At 47.4% G+C, this 18,082-nt stretch overlaps 1 protein-coding gene across 8 annotated transcripts in view; it reads left to right on the plus strand.

The window, feature by feature from the left end:
* Positions 1-18,082, plus strand: part of TANC2 (tetratricopeptide repeat, ankyrin repeat and coiled-coil containing 2) — a 774,525-nt gene that overhangs the window by 633,312 nt on the left and 123,131 nt on the right. The window lies entirely within an intron of this gene.

The raw sequence follows: 18,082 nt of genomic DNA on the forward strand, positions 1-18,082 counted from the left end.
GAGCAGTCGTTTTGGATCCAGGCCAGCAGAGCTGGAGGCAGCAGTCTGCTGCCTGACGCTGTCGAAGTAACATCTCCTGGTGGAGCTGCTGTTCCTACAACAACTACAAGGTAAGGGCAAGAGGTTATGAGGATGGCTAGGAGGCTCTTAGTCCTGGGCATGACCTAAAACTGCACCCTGCCAAGGAAGGGTGGCCTGGTGGAGCTCCTAGTGGCATGGGAGCCCCCAAGAAATGCGAGGCCAGTTACCTCCCTGGTGAAAGGCGAGGAGGGGCGCCTTAACCTAAGCCCCCACCTTTGGATGGGTTATTTGTCATCAGAGGCAGCAGAGGGCCAGGCATGCCCTGGTGTGGCACCTGAGCCCATGTGGGGTGTAAGACCCCGGGGAGTGGATAGTGGAGCCAGGCACAGCTGCAGCCACCTGAGCCCGTGTGGGGTGCAAGAACCTGGGGAGTAAGGCGGGTGGGCCAGGCACGCCAGTGAGTGGCATCTGAGCCTACGGAGCAATGTTTGACCCCAGGCCCCAGTGTAGGGGGCACAGTATGTGCCTCAGTGGAGGCGGAGGTGCAGAGTGGGGGTGCAAAAGGGTACCTAACAGCCTGCACCAGCGTGGCAGTTAAGAGGCCCTAGAGAGAGGGGTGAGTAGAGAGTGGAGTAATAAGGCCCTGCAAACGCGGGGGCTTGAGATGAGACCCGGTGAAGAGGGGGTGTGAAGTGGGCCTCGGTGAGCAGGGGGCTTGACAGTGCAAACAAAGGGGCTCGCTTGGATGAAGGCAGCGGGAGATGCCCGAGAGGCCGCGTGCTTGCTGGCTGGGGAGTGCAGGGAAGCAAACCCGAGGACCCTCTGGGTGAGGGCAGAATGAGTGTGGCCCAAGGGAAAGGAGGAGCAGTATGAGTGTGGCCGCACAAAGGGGGAATAAGAGAGAGACTGCGTGAGACACAGTGGAAAGAGAGAGGCCTCAGTGAGAGGGAGGTGGTATGAATGGGGCCCGGAATAGGGCGGAAAGCAAGAGGCCTAACACTGTGATGAGTTGGGCCTGGCCTCAGGCCGGAGCCAAACACAGCTGTCAGGAACATCTGCAAGGCTTGGGATGCAGTACAGGGGTGGTTGGAGCTGCATACATAGACCCAGAACAGGTCTTTCAAAGGGCAGCCTCCCGCCTAATTAAGACCATAATTATCTAACAGCAAGACGTGGCAGGTAAGAGAGGCAGGCGGTGTGCCCAGAGGAAGGTGGGAGACTAGCACTGTGGCTGGTCAGGGAGTTCCCACCTTTGCCAAACTGGGGAACTGGCTCTATGGACAGACCTAGAGAGTGATAATTGATGGAACCAAATCAACTTGGTGCACTGTAACCAATGGCATTCCCCAGGGCTCCATTCTCAGACCTGTACCCTTCAGTGTGTTTATAAATGATTTGGACTCGGGTGTTATAAAAAGACTGGCTAAGTTTGCTGATGACACCAAACTATGGGCAAGTGCAGCCACCCCAGAGGACAGGCTGGCAATCCAGGCTGACCTCAACAGGCTTACAAGGTGGGCAGATCAAAACCTAATGGCATTCAACACTGAGAAATGCAAGGTGTTCCACCTTGGGAGAAAGAACTCACACCACCCTTATAGGCTCAGCAGTGCTACACTAGCTAGCACCTCATCTGAAAGAGACTTGGGAATCATGATTGGCCACAGGATGAACATGAGCCACCAATGTGACACCATAGCTGGCAAATCAAACAAAACTCTGGCCTGCATCTTCTGATGCATCTCAAATAAGACCTGGGAAGTCATCCTCCCACTTTACTCGGCCTTGGTGAGACCACAGCTAGAATACTGTGTCCACTTCTGGGCTCTGCAATTCAGAAAGGATGTGGAGAAGCTTGAGAGAGTCCAGAGGAGACCAATGTACATGATTAGAGGTCAAGAGAACAGACCTTATGCAGAGAGGCTGAGAGGCATGGGACTCTTCAGCCTGGAAAAGTGTAGGCTCAGGGGTGACTTGGTGGCAGCCTATAAGTATATAAGGGGTGTGCACTGGGACCTGGGAGAATGCCTGTTCACCAGGGCACTCCAAGGGAAAACTAGATCCAATGGTCACAAAATCTTGGAAAGCCATTTTAGGCTAGACATAAGGTAAAACTTTACTGTCTGAGTCCCCGGGACCTGGAAAAGACTTCACCCAGAGGTGGTGCAGGCACCTACTCTGGATTCCTTTAAGAAACACTTGGATGCCTATCTTGCTGGGATCATTTGGCCCCTGCTGACTGCCTGCCCTTTGGGCATGGGGCTGGACCTGATGATCTTGTAAGGTCCCTTCCAGCCCTAATGTCTATGAAATCTATGAAAGTGGCTAGTGAAGAAGAAAACTGCCTAGAAATACACCAATTTAGACAACCAGCAAGCAGATATATTTTTTCCCATGGAAAGCTGCACAAGAAAATGAGCTGTTGCTGTCGGAGAGTGCTTCCTACTCCTCAGGACTCTCACAGGTCATTTGAAATTATCTTCACTAATAAGAAAATCATTATCAAAAACACGAATTATCAGAAACGATGGGCAGAATCCTGTTCCCGCTGAATTCTGGCAGAACTCCCATTGAAGTCTCTTGTTTCTGACTATAACATAATAATGTCAAGACTTTGCAAGAGGAATAACTGCCATGGAGAGAAAGGCTATAGATTTTTTAGGCAGATAAGGTTCTTTGGCTAAATGTGATATATTTTATTAGACCAACTAAATGTTGGAAAAATTGTTCTTTGCAAGCTTTCAGGCACAAACATCCTTCTTCAGGCATAGGGAGAGTCTGCTGTTGCTTTGTGTTGGATGGAATAGAAACCAATGTGCAAAATGCAGGTCTGTCAAAATGCAAATGTGTGACAGTGAGGAACAGAGGCCACAGGAGACGATAGGTGTGAGAGTGGGGGAAAAGGGGTGAATGTCGACCTGGTGATGGAATGTAGCTGGTAAAATGAAGAGAGGTTACCTGAGGTTATCAGGTGTCAGACAGGTTATAATGTGCATAAATCCAATGTCTATATTTGGTGCATGATTTGTTTGTATCCAGTGAAGTGAAGTTTGGAGGCTTGTCTATGAAAGGTGTTTTGTAAATTCCCTTTGACGGATTAGAACTGTGAGATTGGAGAGAGAGTGGTTGTCTTGTAAGAAGTGTGCACCCACAAGTAATTGGATATTTTTGTCTTTGATAGATTTTTGGTGTGTGTTCATTCTCATATGCAGTTGTTGTTCAGTTTCTTTTACGTATTTTCCAACAGGGCATTTAGTGCACTGGATGTGATATATTACATTTCTGGAGGTGCAGGTGTAAGATCCAGGAATGGTGATGGTTCTGTTTTGGGATGTAGTTATTGGAGTAATGGAGATATGTTGGTAGACTTTACATTTCTTGTCCCGGCATGGTCAGGATCCATTCGGTGTGTTTTGGGCCATAGGCAATTTGCTTCTGGTGATGAGATTGGTGAGGTTCAGTGGTTGTTTAAAGGCTAGGATGGGTAGTTCTGTGAAGATCTCTTTAAGAATTGGGTCTTCTTCTAGTAAGGGTTGCAATTGTTTGAGGATTTTCCGTATAGGTTCCAGGGAGCGATGGTATGTTTTAACTAATGGTATGTGATTCATGAGGATTTTATTTTTGTACTGCAGCAATTCTTCACGTGGTATCTGGGTGGCACTTTAAAAAATGCAGTCTATCTCTCTTGTGGAGTGTCCTTGTTGAGTGAAAGCCCTTGTGCGACTGGTGATGCGATGATCACAGATGTTCTCCTCAGTGCAAATTTGATGGTATCAGAAGGCTTGGCTGTATATTACAGCTTTCTTGGTGTGTTTAGGGTGACTGCTAGTTCTGTGCAGCTATGTATGTTGGTCTGTGTGTTTCTTGTATATGGTGGTTTGTATTTTACCATTGATCATAGTGTCTAAAAAGGAAATTATGGTGCTGGAGTATTCAAGAGAGAGTCTGATGGAGGGGTGATGATTATTGAATTGTGATGGAAATTAATCAGAGCTTTTTTAGGGATTCCACTGCTTCCTGGAAATAGTCTTTGTTTCAAAACTTTGTTTTTTCTTAATTAAAAATGCATTAAAATATCAGGATATCAAGTTATTCATGTGGCTCTGAAAAACCCTACTGTGTTTCTGTCTTTTCAAACTTCTCTTTGAAACAGGCTCACTGAATTTTCTGATGCCTTTGCAGGTAAAAAGAGAACTGTTCTCTCCATAGTGTTCTGTCTTCATGTTCCTCCATATTCTTTGTTTCCAAATATCCCCTCTTCCTCTTTTCTCCTGATGTCCTCCTCCTCTCTCTCTTTTTTTCTGTTCCTCCTAAAGCTCTCTCTTGCCTTCCTGTTGAAAAGTGCTTCCACCCCACATTCTCCTGACAGTATAGGGGGCTTTCTTTCCTGAGGGCAATGCAGCTTTGTTCCCACTGATAACAATGAGAAGCCACGACTAGTTTTGTGAAGGGCATCTTAAGCTTCTTTGTGCATAAGCTGAAAAGAAATGACAACCCTCTCAGCTGAAGGCAGCCTGTGTCTTCAGTCGCACTTACAGCAATTGAAGGTGACAGTTACTTTCAAAGAGGTTAATTCCTGGTGAGTTTCTATGTATGAGATGTAAATACCAGTCTCTGATAAAGCATAAACTTTCAGTTATGAAAAGTAATTGCCAAAATGGCCCTTAGTCCTAAAAGTGTGTTAATAGAAACTACTCCTGACATCAAATATATTCACAAGTCAGTTCACTGCAAATTTGTTGTGGATAGACAGCGGTTAGAATAATTAAATTTGACCAGGATGTATAGCTTCACACTTCATGTGATACATGTTGCAAGTAAGGCTTTTTTTGCATTGACATTGATGGGTGTTGTGCATCTAAATCTCCTATTAGGTTAAAATATCCTTTTTAACATTTTTAAAATTAAAATAATATTTCTTAAAATAATCTCTTAGCAATTAAGAAAAAAGGGAGTTGACAGCTGTGGACAAATTTCAGACAGACTAATTTGAGATACTACTTAAAAAAATTATGGACAGGAAATGAATAATTACACAGAAAATTCAGATGATAGAAAAACTAAAACTATGTAAAAGTTTACACTGAATGGTCCCCTCACTCAGAGAAAAACAGGAATCTACATCCCATTTTAAAACCCACTTTAGAAGGCAACTGTGGGTGCGTCTACACGTTCATTAATGCTCCTTAGATACTGCGCATTTAGTTTAGTAGTTGCTTAATAAAGTACTAACTAAATGCGCAGTAAATAGAGTTACTGCACAGTAATGCCAGCGCATGGTTATTTTGATGCTTAGTGTGCATTAATCTAATAGCACTGTGCAGTAGGCTATTAGCATGGTTTTTAACCCCCACGCTACTGCACAGTGTTATTAGGCTTTTGTGCAGTAAGCATCTCATGTAGACCTCCCCCACAACTAGCCCGTTAGACATTCTTTTTGATATTGTGTGAATATGTAGGTTGATATCATTTAAGAGTCACCAAGGCAGACTGCTCCCAGATCCAAGGCTGAGGTGTGTTAGTAGAGAAACATGTTCTCCTTACTGGAGAATATGAAAGTGCCACTACCCTTGAATCTGTTTTATAAAACTAAACCTTCCCTGGATGCTAATAGTCTCCCTTTGCATAGAATCTGAATGTTTTGATGAAGAACTGTTGTTCAGCTCTAATTATAATAACTGTATTTAGTCATTTCATTACAGAATTATGAACTGATCTTGCCAGTGTTGGTCTTGGGTTTAATGGAAAAGAAATATTTGCTGAAATTATCAGATATTTTTTACTAATTTGTGGCTAAGGATAATTGTTTTGCTCTTGCTAGTCAGTGCCACTGCAGTGAAAATGGAAGATATAATTAGAGAAAAATAGTTCAGAAACGTAGCTTACATATCAGCATTCAACTTAGCAGCATTTATTTTGCAAATGTCATTTCAGGTAAACTATGTGGGCTTAAAAAAAATATATATATATATATTTGTAAAAATAAGATTTTTGAAGGGTGACCTTCCCAAAGTTATTTCAGGTGCTGCCTACAGAAAACAAGCCACCTGCTAATTTTGCAGCACTGTTAAGGTTTTATATAGTGGGCCAGATCTCTCAAATGGTTGAAGTTGACATAGATTCATGGACTGCAACTGAATTAACCCAGCTTGCCCTATCTGGGGATCTGGTCCAGTATTTCTCAATATTTAGTGTGATGTCACTGTTGAATCTGTCTGTTTAGTTTTTATATAGCAACTGTCACCATACTATCTATGTGTCAGTTTTAGCATGCAAAATGTAGACTTTGCACTCATAGAACCAGTGTCGCGTGGAAGGACAGAAAGGACAGGGATATGTTGTAAATATAAAAAGTAACCATCTTCCATCTAAAATCCTGTAAAGAGTACATGAAGGTGACCTATAAAAATCCAGGTGCACCAGTCATATGACAAAGTAACCCTTTGTCATATGAGTTGACCCAAAGTCAACTCATTAAGCCTCTCCATGCTGAGATATCGTTGTTTTCTTTGTGTTGTTGAGAGTTTTTCTGCCCCTCTCGTGTGTGTTGTTCCTTTTATTAAAACATAGGCCTGGAAAAGACCAGCCCCAATGAACCACTTGAGACAAAAACAGGCAACTTATATTAGCAGCTTTGCATCAGTCAAGAAGTTGTTGCACTGTTTCCCTTGCAGTTTTGTTTTCCTAGCACCAGGTGATACTGTGTAAAGGTGTAATTTCAATATCCCCAGCATTGAAAATGTGAGCCACCCCAGTTCAGGAAAATGAAAACAATTATTTTCCTTGCAGTCTCACTGGCATCTTTATATGTACTCCAGGGATGGGAGGAGGGGCCTTTAATTAGAGCGCCTCTGAGTGCTGTTTTAATTAAAGCACCCGCAGCATCTTGTGTATTCAGCATCCCACGCTTCAAAATAGTGACGGGGGTGCTTAACTAAAGCTCATTTGACATTTGGAAGTGCGGAGACACTGAATACACGAGATGTGGAGGCTGCTGGAGCACACTAATTAGCACACTCCTGCACACTCAGTTAATTGTCTGCTCCGACACACTGTAATTACAGCGTGTTGGAGCAGCGTCCCTGCACGTGTACAGGTGCCCACAATGTCTGCCCACAGATAACCTTCCTTCTTAGCTGTTCTTTACATCTCTCTGAGTGGCACAGCCCACCCTTTGGGAAACACTGTTCAGAGCTAAGAAGGGGCCTTAAGATAAAGGAGAGTGGAAGAAAGAAGGGCTGCAGTTGGGCTCCCCCTTCCCTGCCTTCCCTTTGTGACTTTGCATCAGGGGCAGGCACTTATTTTGGGGACAGGGCCATTTAACAAGATTTGGTGAGCTGTGAGGGCCACATGGGTAGCCTTGCCCCTTGAGAGGTGCCCCACCCCCTGGTCGCCACCCCTACCCCTGACCTTTGCCACTGGAAGTCCTTCCCATTGCCCCCGGGAAATGCACCTTTTGCAGGGAGGGGGTTGCCATCTTAGAACCATAAAAAACCAAATCATATACTAAATGTCAATCCCCTACTGTAACATATTTTAATTTTATTACAAAATATATTTTTGTCTTGATTTGTATTTGTGTACTGTATATAGAGGTGATTGCATAATAACTCAGAAATACATTCTTAGTTTTTTTATATTGAGGGGGTGTATGGTGTGGGGGGGCTGTGTGTGGGGGGGGTTTGTGAGGGGGGGTAGCTGTGTGGGGGGCATAGGGTATGTTGGGGGGTTTTGTGTCGTTTGTGGGGTGTGGGTGTGTGGCTCTGGAACACACTGTCCTTTCCTGCAGTCAAGTAGGCAACAGTGGGGAGGGGGGTAGATGTGTGTGTGTGTGGTTTGTGGGGTGTCAGGGAGGATGGGAGGGGTGTAGGGACCCCCCTCACACTCCTCCCATGGCGCAGCAGCAGGCGGGGTCACTGGTGCCTGGCTCTGGCCAGGGCTGCATGTCACAGCGCGGAGTACAGTCCCCGCTGGGCCGTCTGTTTCCCCGGTGCTCCCTACACTTGTGGGGCACAGGAGGGAAGGCCCACACCTTGGAGCCGACTGCTTCCCCCCACCGCCCAATCTCATGCCTGAAGCTTCCCTCCTGTGCCCTGCAAGTGCAGAGCACCAGAGAAAGAAATGGCTCAGTGGGGGCTGCACTCCTCGCAGCACTGGCTGGAGCCAAGAGCCCAGCACCAGTGCTAAGTAAAACACCCTACTGCTGCTGCTACCGCTGCTGCCTGCAAGGGCTGTGTACCATGGGGGAAGTATGGGAGGAGTCCCCATCCCCCTGACTCCTGCCCACCCAAGTTCCACACTGCTGCCGCACCCCAGCGCTCTGCGCTGCAGCCATCCCCAGCCCTGCGCTCCTGCTCAGCTGCAGCCCTGCCCCTGCCTTCCCTACCTACTGCCCGGAGGGAGCGGGATGCCAGGAAAGCCTGCAGCAGCAGCCCCACCCTGCTGGCGGGGCCAGCCCTTTTGCCCATGGGGGACTGGAGCGAGGCACTTGGGTTGGTGTACATGTGACTGCCTTGCTCCAACCCTCGTGGGCGGAAGGGCTGGGCAGGGCACAATTCATTAGGGAGCGCTCTGGGACAGATGATAGTGCCTAGTGGTCCGGATCTGGCCCATGGGCCATATTTTGCCCACCCCTGCTCTACATATAATTTATAAAAGAATGTTAATAGAATGAACATGTATTTTTAATTATCTATGTAACAGTTATACCCCTTGGGTTTCCACCAGCTCTGTGATTGCTTGCTGTACTATTTTAGGGGCAGACAGCAGCATTTACACAAAAATGTGGATTTGGAAGCAGACTCTAGAGTATTTAAGGTTCATGCACTATGCATAACAGCTGGTTTAGTAGCTGTTTTTTCTGTTGAGTTAGTACACTTGACTGAAGCCCAGCATTACTGTTGAAATCACAGGCCATTTTCCCCAGTCTCCTAGCCAGAAGTGTGTGTGTTTATGGTTGCTGGGGACATCTAAAAAGAAAGGGAATGCTTTCTGATGTAAAGGTGGAGAAAGAAACATGAATCCACTGCTTCTGAGACCTGATGCTCTGTGACACTAATGAGTTGCAGAGGGCACTTACTACCATATTCAACTGAGTAGATGTAATGAAGAAACAGTCACCATAAACTGGGTCACCATATACATGTGCAGACATATGTAATGAAGAAAATACTGCAATGCTGATTTCAGTGTACATTATTACAAGTAAAGTAATACTTGGCAAATGGCCTTTTGGCACATAACTGCATTATGCTGTATTTACTTCCAAGCCATTTTATATGGCTTAAAAAGAGAGAAATCTTGTTAGATACTAAAAGTTGATTAACACGTGGGTTCAGGCCTTTTATTAAATGCGGAGGAGCATTGCAGGAATTGGAACTTTTCCCTACCTGTCAGAGGACAGCTTCTTTGTACTGGGGTGGTTTTGCTGTATAAGAAAAGCAAAGACAAAATGGCCTCCTTATCTCAATGAGGGTGCTTTATCAAGAGAAGCTTAAGCAAAACACATCTAGAGGTTTAATGGCAAAGGAATACTGCCTTAAATTGAAGGTATTGCTTTTCACAAGTGGTGCCAAAGAACTGCTTAAAATTGTCCTGTTGTATTAAGTAAAAATAACTACTTTCCCATGTGCCATTTTTCACTCCCTACTCTCTAGCCATCCTACCTTGTCCCCTTTCATGTGCACTCTTCTTTCTCATTTTACCCATTCTGGTCATTCTCTACTGCCTCCCTTGACTTCCTGTCTTTCATTTTGTCCTCTTCTCTATCTGGATGCTATATAATCTTCTTTTCCATTGATCTCAAGTTTGCTGTTCTCATTTCCCTTGCTCCCTGAGCTCCTTCCAAACTTTTCTTTCCTTACTGTTGCACTCACTTCTGTCCATTGTCCACTTACTCTCTACCAGTGCTGCCTAACATTCTGGCTCTGCAGACCAGATGAGTGGCATGGGATTGGTCCACAAACCAGATCCCACATGGAGTCAGTCAGTGGGCCTGATTCTGCACCACCCCAATCCAGCCATATGATGCCTGCCACCCCAACCAAGTTGTCTGCCCCCCTGATCTGGCTGCCTGTCCTGTCCCCCTCCACTCCATGGTCCAGCTTTGTGCCCCCTGCCACCCCAATCCAGCCTCACACTGCCCACCTGTTAGATCTAGGCTTGCACTATCCACCAGCCGCCACGCTGATCTACCCATGCACCACTCGTCTACCAGATCTGGCCCTGCATTGGCATGATCTAGCATTCAGGGCCACATTATCCAGCTCAAGTGGATCCCCATGGGTTTGTTAATTTGGCAGCAGGGGAGTGTCAATTAACCCTGCCACTGCTCACCTGCCACCAAATTTCCAGAACCTTGGGGAGCCCTATGGGCTGGATGACATGACTCCACAGGTAGAGGTTGTGTACTCCTGCTTTGTAGTGATGTTGCCCCAGACACTTGGAATGGTCCTTCTCTTTTTGTCTATCAAGCACCCTGTTTTTCCTCCTGTAAACATCTCCTTTAAATCCCCCCATACCAGGAAACCTTCTTTTCTTCTGGAACTTTTTCACTGTTTCTAATCTGAACTAAAACCCAGTATGAATTAAATATGTGTGTATTAATGTTCTGAACTGGACTGGGCTGTATAGTTCAGGTAAAATCATTAGCTAGTCCTGGAAGGTATAATGCACAACTTACATAGCCAGGGTTTGGTTTCCCTCTTTCTAGAGTGGAGATGTGAAGACCTCTGCTGATTGCCACATCCAGATAAAGACAGCTAAATAGGGAAGCAGACTGGGGTGATGGAACAGAGATAGCATGAATAAAGGCTGATAGCATACAAGTTGTTTGAGGCTGAATAAAAAGAGAAAGTGGCAGAGGTTGGAACAGAATGGGAAGAAACTTGTTACTCCTTGACCCCATTTTAGGAGTATGAGCATCTCTTATCTTGGCTACTATCTACTATGGCTAGTTTCCTGGCTTTTACATATCTGGTATTAAAAAAAAAAAAAGCTCTGTGAAATGCATGTCTAATGTAAAAACAAAATTCATTTTGTCTACAAAAAAGCCCGATGTCCATTTTTCTTACAAAAATATCTTGGCCTCCTTTTTTTTTCCCCTGACCACAGAGGGCACATCCAGACAAGTGTGCATGTGCCTCTTGTGGCGTCTCAAACCAGTTTGAGATGCCACAAAAGGCACGCTGAGAATGGAAAAATGTTCCCTGTGCTGCATATTTGCTGTGCAGGCTCAAAATTTGATACCTGGATTTCCAGATATCAAATAAAAACACTCTAGAGAAAAGCAGCGCAGGGCATGGTTTCCCACTGTGCCCTGAGGCAAGACAGGGCTTGGACCTCCAGAGAGACTCTGGCATCTGGCCAGAACATCTCAATGGTGCCCCCTGCTGCCCTAGCATGCTGTGTCCGCACATGGGGCAAGCAGGAGTGGCTCAAGGCTGTGACCCAGGCACTGTCTCTGGTAGGTAGGGGCTGTGGATGAGGGGGATTGTGGGGGCCTCTGTAGATGTGTGGGGGTTCTGTGTGGGTGGAGAGGCTGGTAGGGTGGCGTGGGTCCCCCACAGGGCCCAGAGCCCCCCCCAAGGCCCCAGCCCTCCCCTCCCCCCGCAAGGCCCACAGCTCACCCCCGCAGCAGCAGTGAGCGTGGGGTGGTTGTGGGGCTGGGCCAGCTCAGCAGTGCAGTGCGGGGCCCTTTGGCTTCAGGCAGCACTGGGGCCACTCGGGCTGTCACCCAGGGCCTGGCGCTGCTCACAGGGACCACCTGGTGCGCTGCACCGGGTCCTTCCTCCATGGAACTGGCCTGGCCTGATGATGCGTGGGGCCTGTGCACGCAGGACCTGGCACAGCGCGATGCGCAGTCCCCACAAGTGAAGCTGGGCCCCGGGTGACAGCCTGAGCAGCCCCGGTGCTGCCTGAAGTCACACAGCCCAACACCATGCCAATATGGCCTGGCCCTGCAACAGGCAGCCCTGGCTCATATGCAGTCGGGGCCATGCTGTGCCACTGGGGGCTTTGGCTGCAGCGGGCCCTGAGCGTCCCACAGCCGCTGCTGCTGCGGGGGTGAGCTGTGGGCCCTGCTGTGGGTGTGGAGGCATGAGGGCCCTGCAGGGGCACATGAGCGCCCTGCACAGGGGCATGTGGGCCCCGTGAGGGGGCATATGTGTTGTGCAGGGGGGAAGCTGTGGCCCTGTAAGGGGGGGGAAGGGGCTGTGGCCTTGTGGAGGGAAGTTGTGGGCCCTGCGGTGGGGGACAGTCCATGTGCTATGTGTGGGGGTTGTGCCCTGTGGGGGGCAGGGGACCCACTGCTCCTGAGCAGTCCCCCCACACAGCCACCCCACAGCCCCCCCACAATCCACCCATAACACCCAAATCCCCAAGCCACCCCCACAAACCCCTCACCCACATACTCCGCCATAAACCCCTGCACTAGCCCCCTACCCCCACAAACCCTACACCTACCCACAAACTACCCCAAAACCCTCCTTCCATATTGCTTTACACTTGTAAATATATCAATAAAACGTTGCCCAACTGATCTCTCTATATATAGTGGCATGTCATTTTAATAGTGGAAGAACACTGTTTGGGGTATTTTAATGAGAGAATTTAGATTTCTTATCAAAGTCTTTACAGTTTGTAAACAGGCAACATCAGGATCTCTACTGGTGAGTCAAGACCCAGGCAAAGGAGCCTGTCCAGGGCCAGCACTGGGGACCCAGCTGGAGGGCAGATGAGGTGGCTGACCTCTTGGCCATTTGGGGCCAAGGGGACACACGTTGACAGTTCAAGGCAGGCCACCACAAGGAGCACATCTTCTGTGTGAAAGCTGCCCAGATGGCAGAGCGAGGACACCCCATCCAGGTCTGGCAGGGGTTCAGCCTTGGGGCCACAGGTCAAAGGGGGAGGATGCTGTCGTAGTTGGCAGCAGGTCACAGCCAGGCAGCAGCCCCGACTGCCAGACTGCTGCAGTGGGTAGAGGGTGCAGGGGCCACTCCAGGTTAGGGCTGCTTCAGCAGTCCAGCTGGCACAAGGGGTAGTATGCCCAGGTACCACGTGGCCGGGCCTCAGAAGCTCTTGAGGTCAAGTAGCCCTGAGCTGCTCACCAGGGCAGGTTTTTATATTGCTAGGGCCAGCACAGGTGTTGGCCACAGGCTCTAGCTCCCCCTGGCTACAGTTCTGGGAGGAGCTGCTCAGGGTTATCTTGCTCCAAGTGGCACAATTTGCCCCCCACCAAAGTGCTTGTCTAGGCACATGTGCTGAGGCAAAAATCCCCAGCCCAAACTTGCACTGCTCCTATTTGAACTGCTGCAAGCGCATGTGCCTGCATGTGTGGATGCACCCAGGGAGGGCACAGGAAGAGTTGCGAAAGAATTGTAACACTGGCAGAGATAGAAACAAAAAGATTTGACTACATATTTTGCCTTCTCTTGGGAAAAGGAAAGGTTTCTGCTTACATGGCTCCCAGCATTTTGAATGGAATCACTTGGAGGAATTTTCTGTTTTCCAAGTTTCAGGAGTTCTGTGTAATTTCAAATTCACAAATTCACAGAATTTTAGGGCTGGAAGAACAGTAACCCCACTGCACACAGCAACTATATAGATAGCATGTCACAGATGGTTGGTTTCATGATCCTATGCTGCAGCATGTGGAACCACTTGAGGTAAAATATGCATGAAACAAGTTTAAATTATTTTGAAACTGTCATAAGACAAAAAAGAAAATATATCATGTGTGTAACCTTTGTTGCATTTGTTGTTTAATATAAACAACATAAATCCTTGTCTCCTTAACATTTTACATGGAATAATTAGAAAAGGTGACATATAAATGCCATGCTTAGTTCTTAACAAAATAATGAAAATACACTTTTTATACGTAATCTTGCATGCTCATTTCACTCAATTTGCATGCATATTTTACATTGATATGATTTACAGTAATTGATTTACATATAGGGTATCAGTCCTGTATCTGGACAGTGCTGGATAAAAAGTATTTGAGATTAGGTAAATTAAACTGTATCAGACTGGGACAGAGAACTTTAGGTGCTGTCTTCAACTTTTTAGGAGTGACAAGAACTAAAAGTAAAAGTCCCTTTATGTGTTTATAGCCCCCTTTTGCCCTTTGATGCTGAGGCTTAAAGCGAGATATAACCAGATAAACATTGTCTTGCACACTTGCATCTGCATGTTTCAGGAGAAGATAAATGTTCACTCCTGGCCTGTAATGACCACATCTTTGGAAGCACAAACTGCTTTTTTAATCTGCTTCTTTCATCGTTACATAATTTCCAGATAAAATCAGATCCTCTGTAGTTGTGTCATGTGATAGTGTATACTGTAGTGTAAGAGTCATGTGATTGAAACATTCCTACCCACTCTAATATATTGGTTTACTTTTTGGGTGGAAAATGCCAGTTCACCAAAACATAAACTTTTTGTAGGTAGGTAACTGTTGCAAGGAAAGTTTCATTAGGAAATATTTGTTTTAGGTTCATGATGGAATATTTTATCAAAAGTAGAAAGAGAAAGGGAAAGCTATATTCTGGAACAGTGGCAAGCAATTATTTTGGCCCAGGGGCCACATAGGGAGTTTTGATGGGCTGTTCTGGGCTGGATCAACAGCAGCACCCCCAACCCCATCCCACTGCAACAACTCACCAAAACCCACTATGTGGGATGGGGCCACGGACAGGGAGTAGTGTTCAGAGATGGGGGTTGAGGCTGGAATCACAGGGTGGCGTCGCAGGGTGGTGACAGCATGGGGAATAACATGCAGCCTGGTAGTCAGAGTACTCCACCGAAGTATAGGGCTGTGATTGGAGCAAGGACTGGAACCTGAGTATCCCACATGCCTGGTAAGTGTCCTGTATACTAGGCCAGTGATCAGCAACCTTTTCAGACTGTGGGCTGGAATGATCAAGCTTGGGTCAGAGGCAGAGGGAAGCGCCCCCCCCCCGCCACTGAAGCCCTACATCCACAGGTTAGATCCAGTGGCTCTGTGGGCCAAATCCAGCCTGTGGGCCATAAGGTTGCTAAGCCATGCACTAGACAACGGAGTTAGTCTCTTTCTCTTTGGCCCCATCAGAATATTTACTTTTTATATAAAGTGGAGTACGTCCAACAGGAGAATTCAAAGGAGACCCAGTTCAGAAAAGCCAGTGGCCTAGTGATTAGAGCACTCACTTTGTATGTGGGAAAATAACTGAATAGTGCTTGAGTCTTGATCTCTTCTATCCTGGGCGAGTGCTGCACCTACCACTGACCTGGCTCTCCTGGACTTCTATGACTCTCCCTCTCTTGTTCTCTTGGTTTTTACAAAAAAATGGGTCTTGGCTTCATCCCAAGGTAGAACACAAAACATTTTGGAAGTGTCAACAGTTTGAGGGAAAGGAAATATAGTGGACCACTCAGGCCCAGTTCTGCTATATATGATATGTACTTGACTACAAGATGAGTTTTTTGCCCCTCATTCAACATTCCCAACATTCAGAAAACCACTCATATTGGATTTAAATACAAGATGGGGCAGTTGCTGCACTGCCTCTGCCCCTGGCCACTACCTCCGCCCCCCCATGCTGCCTCTGCTTCTCCCCACTCCTGCTGTTGCTTACCTTCATTGGCAGCTCCATCAGGGAGCATGGAATACGTTGTGGTTTGAGTCCCCACCCAGCCAGGCAGTAGCAGTTGCAGCAGCTGCAGCTCCAGCTCCAGCTCCTGTTTCAACCCTGTGACTAAGGATGGGACTGGGCTTGGGTGGGGGTTGGGGCCAGAACTACCACTGCCATAACCACTGCTGCTTGCCAAGTGGGGACAGAGCAAGACTGGAGCGGCACCTGGGGGTAAGCAGCAACATGCGGGGTTTAGGCACTGCAGCGGGGGCAAAGTGTTGGGGAGGCAAACACCAGGTGGTGTAGACAATGCGGATGGGCAAGGGTGGCAAGTGGAAGGGCGGGGCAAGGGAGGGACCAAGGGACAGGGGATAGGCCACTTGAGCCCCAGCTTCTGCTTGCCCCCTGCCACTGCTTTCCCTGCTATAGCAGGGAGTAGGGGGAGGGGACAAATTGAAGATGACCCTCCAATCATTAGATTCTACACATGGAAAATTATTAAAATGTTATATATTTCCCATGTGTAGATCTAACTATTGGGAGGTCATCATAAATTCAAGCTTTCTTGGATTTGGGTAAATACAGTAATGCCAAAGAACATGGTTTCAGATATATCATTCACACTACAGGCCTCAGTTTTAGCAATATCTTGTTTTGACTTAGATATTCACAAAATGTCATGGAATAATTAACATGAAGGTGAAATGCTGGTACTGTCATTGTTATAAACACACACTAGTCTTTTTCTGTGGTTTCTTTTCCGAGAACCTCATCACTTCCTGGTTCGCTTTCAGGGTCTATTTTTTTAAAGAATTATACTATTTACAATTATACCATTTCAGGATTAGTCAACATGCCAATTAATCCAGCATAAGTAAAAGAAGGTATTTAAAACCATTTAAACTGCTTGCTTGCTTGAGATATAAATGGGTATTTGATTCCCCCCAAAAAGATGCATTGTTTTCTGTTTGGGTCTTCGCTGTGAATTTAGCTAAGAAAAAATATCCTATCATGACAGGATATCTCTCCCCTTCAGAGGTATCAGAGTCCAGACACCAGCCAGTCACTGCTCCATTGTACGGCCCTTCGAGGTTCCTGGTACTCCACAGGGGTCCAAGACCTGGGGAAGGGTTGAAGCGTCCTGTGGAATAGTTAGTCCTTGAGGAAAACATGTAGGCTACTGTATGGTCCGGCTACAAAACCAGGAGCCTGTGAGTTGTGTATGGAAGGTTTAAAAAGGAGTGTGATTGGATAGGAAGGTGTGCTGCAAAAGAGCTGATCAAACTGGCAGGGACTGCAAAGGAGACAACATTTGCACCTAGTGACTAGACTGTGTGGTGGATATTAGTGGAGGAATTCAGGATGGTATCAGAAAGAAACAGCTTCTAGGGAGGAATTCTGATGTGCTCCAGAGAAGGGTCATAAACAAGGAGGGACATTTGAAGAAAACAGGTAATAAGGTGGGCGAATGGGGTGGAGGGAATCTCATTGCTTTTCTCTCTGTGTTTGAGAAGGTGAGAATTGATTTTGGTCCTGTGCAGATCCAAAGAACCAGGCCTCCAGGAAACTATAGAGAAAAGGAAACATTTCTTTTTCCTTGCATTAGTTCTCTTTTTGAGGAGCTTTATGAGAGAACTTTATTTAATGTCCAGTAGGTCTGGTGCCCCCTTAGTTTGTGAGAATGTATAATTTGCAGGTCTTACAGTGCTTTAAGGCAGGTGTGGTCAACTGGGGCTACGCATACCCCTAGGGGTACTAAGAAAGGCTGTAGGGGGTATGAGCGGGCAGGCAGGCGGAGATGGAGTGCACTGTGGGGCATGGCGATGGCATCTCCCTTGGTGCATTCCCATACTTTGCTTCTTACCCTGGGGGTGGGGAAAGGAGTGTGCCGGGCACTGGCGGCCTCACACAGTACACTGTAGCACCTCCCTACCCTCCACCTGAGCTCACTCTTTGTGCCTGCTTCCAGGAGCACGGGGCCGGGGAGGCGAGGGCAGCAGTGCCCCTCTGTGGGCCACACATGTGCCGCCCAGCTGGCTGGACAGGAGTGATGCTCGCACATGGTGGCTGCCCCTGCTACCATCACCCCCTCACACTGCCACTGCTGCCATGTCCCACACTGCTTTCTCACAGCAATGACATGGGGCAATGATGGTGGCAGCAGTGGCCACCGTGTGCGAGCCCGTCCCCCCCCCGCCCCTCTGGTCTGGCCATCCGAGCGGCACATGTGTTGCCTTCAGAGGGCCACCACTGCCCTGCTCCTGGGAGCAGACGCAGAGACACATTCCACCCCCACCCCTTCCCCCCACAGACACTGGGGGGATGGTATTTGTCTGTGTGTCTGTCTACATCTTTGTCTGTGTCTGCATCTGCGTGTGTGTATGTCTGTGTGTGTGTCTGTGTGTGTCTGTGCCCCACTCCCTCCCTCCCTCACCACAGGGACCTCG

The sequence above is a fragment of the Alligator sinensis genome, unplaced genomic scaffold (genome assembly GCF_000455745.1).
Source record: "Alligator sinensis unplaced genomic scaffold, ASM45574v1 scaffold444_1, whole genome shotgun sequence".
NCBI classification, from domain to species: Eukaryota; Metazoa; Chordata; order Crocodylia; family Alligatoridae; genus Alligator; species Alligator sinensis.